Below are 2,990 nucleotides of genomic sequence, written 5' to 3'. Positions count from 1 at the left end.
CTCTGTAACCTCCTGCTGTCTCTGGTCAATCTCTCCACTGTGCTCTGTAACTTTTATGTATCAAGCCAAACATAGAGATGTTGTCATAGTTACGTTTTGTATCTGCAATGTATTTAAGTCACTCTGTTACTGAGGGTTGATGCTTGTTCTTCATTACATTTATATATTTATATTCAACAGGTGAGAAAGGACAAAGATTAATATATTTTTATGGGTTTTTGATTTGATCCTTATTTTAGGTCACATGACCCCACAGAGTGATGTTAAATAGAGCAGGTTTCACAGCACCTGGAAACGCTTTACTGCAGGTTTTGCATCACCTGGAAACGGTTTACTGCTAATGTCTTTGAAAGAATCCTACATGAAAAAGTTACTGTCCCCTGTCATCTGTCTGGAAGGACCAGATTCTGTCTGTCTGTAGCGACGACAAGGTATACGTTGTGAAAACGGAGAACCTAAAGACATATTGGTTGATGCAGGAATGTGATACCAGTCTTACTGTCAATCAGGATGTTGGTTTTTGTCAAGTGTTTTTGGAGGGGACGTTCTTGTACATTATTTCTCTAAAGTAAATGTCCAAATCCAAATGTGTCTTTATTCATTAGGAAGAATTTTCAAGTACAACAGAACACACATACTTACAACAGTAGTTGGCATACAAAACATATTGTTAATACATGATATACTATACTAACAATACATTACATGGTAAGACTGGGTTCAGTTTCATGTTTGACTCAAATTAGTTACAATCATGTCTAAGGTACAGTAAAAATGGCATCGTTCCAACAAAAAACTACTCTTAAATGAAGAGTCAAGTGAAAAAGCTGCCTTAATACCGTGATGTGACTTAAGATATTGTTTTACATTAGAGCGGCTTTAATTAAAACACAGAGAAGATGAGTTGCTTCTGAATAAGTGAGAACATTTCTGACTGGACGACACTTTGGATAAAGACGTATGCTGAATGGCAGATTTCTGTTCAATCTATATATAAATATAAATATATATATAATAAATAATATATAAATATACTGAACAAAGAATATCAACACAGCAGGTAAAGTGTTGGTTTCATGAGCTGAAATACAAGATCCCAGACCTTTTCCATACGCACAAAAATATTATTTCCCTCAAATTGTGTGCACAAAGTTTACATCTGTTAGTGAGCATTTCTCCTTTGCCAAGACAATACATCCACCTGACAGGTGTGGCATATCAAGAAGCTGATTAAACAGCATGACCATTACACAGGTGCACCTTGTGCTGGGGGACAATAAAAGGCCACACAACACAATGCCACAAATGTCTCAAGTTTTGAGGGAGCGTGTAATTGGCATGTTGACTGCAGGAATGTCCATCAGAGCTGTTGCCAGAGAATTGAACGTTAATTTCTCTACCATAAGCCGCCTCCCAATGTCGTTTTAGAGAATTTGGAAGTACTTCCAACAAACCTCACAACCGCAGACCACGTGTTACCACGCCAGCCCAGGACATCCACATCCGGCTCCTCAGGAAACTGAGGACTATTTCTGTCTGTAATAAAGCCCTTTTGTGGGGGGAAACTCATTCTGATTGGATGGGCACCCATGGTTGCTGCCCACCATGTGAAATCCATAGGTCAGGGCTTAATGAGTTGATTCCAATTGACTGATTTCTTTCTATGAACTGTACCTCAGTAAAATCATTGTTGCATGTTGCATTTATATTATTTATAGTTCAGTGTAAATATGTGTGTGTGTATATATTAAATACATAAATCAAATCAGCTTTTATTTGTCACATGCTCCGAATACAACAGGTGTAGACCTTACAGTGAAATGCTGAATACAACAGGTGTAGACCTTACAGTGAAATGCTGAATACAACAGGTGTAGACCTTACAGTGAAATGCTTACTTAGAAGCCCTTAACCAATAATGCAGTTTTAAGAAAAATATAAATAAATAAAAGTAACAAATAATTAAAGAGCAGCAGTAAAATAACAATAGCGAGGCTGTATACTGGGGGCTAGTCAGGGTAATTGATGTAATATGTACATGTAGGTAGAGTTATTAGTGACTATGCATAGATGATAACAGAGTAGCAACAGTGTAAATGGGGGGGCAATGCAAATAGTCTGGGTAGCCATTTGATTAGCTGTTCAGCAGTCGTATGGCTCGGGGGTAGAAGCTGTTGAGCAGTCGTATGGCTTGGGGGTAGAAGCTGTTGAGCAGTCGTATGGCTTGGGGGTAGAAGCTGTTCAGCAGTCGTATGGCTCGGGGGTAGACGCTGTTGAGCAGTCGTATGGCTCGGGGGTAGAAGCTGTTGAGCAGTCGTATGGCTCGGGGGTAGAAGCTGTTGAGAAGCCTCTTTATACTTGGCGCTCCGGTACCGCTTGCCGTGCGGTAGCACAGAGAACCGTGTATGACTAGGGTGGCTGGAGTCTTTGACAATTTTTATGGTCTTCCTCTGATACCACTTGGTATAGATGTCCTGGATGGCAGGAAGCTTGGCCCCAGTGATGTACTGGGCCGTACGCACTACCCTCTGTAGTGCCTTGCGGTCGGAGGCCGAGCAGTTGCCATACCAGGTAGTGGTGCAGAGGAAGGCCCTAAAAATTGTGAAAGACTCCAGGCACACTAGTCATAAATACACACAGGTTTTGTCGTGCCCTCACACACACACAGTATGTATATATAATGTTATAAAACTTAATAGCCCGGCATTGTTGACTACATGTAGAACTGTTACAGAATTGATGTGTTCAGTGACACTGGTCATTGGACTAGATGGAGTACTAAATAAATACTACAGGAGGACGTATGTCTGGAATATACATGGCAATCACAACTATACAGTGCAACCACAACATAAAAAAAAAAAAAAAAAAGACATTATTTTATTTACAACCCTCATACAGTAACATCAGAAGTATACAGTAACATCAGAAGTATACAGTAACATCAGAAGTAACATCAGAAGTATACAGTAACATCAGAAGTATACAGT

The sequence above is a fragment of the Salvelinus sp. IW2-2015 genome, unplaced genomic scaffold (assembly GCF_002910315.2).
Source record: "Salvelinus sp. IW2-2015 unplaced genomic scaffold, ASM291031v2 Un_scaffold1777, whole genome shotgun sequence".
NCBI lineage: Eukaryota > Metazoa > Chordata > Actinopteri > Salmoniformes > Salmonidae > Salvelinus > Salvelinus sp. IW2-2015.
The sequence above is the reverse complement of the archived record's forward strand: the minus strand, read 5'-3'. Positions refer to the sequence as shown.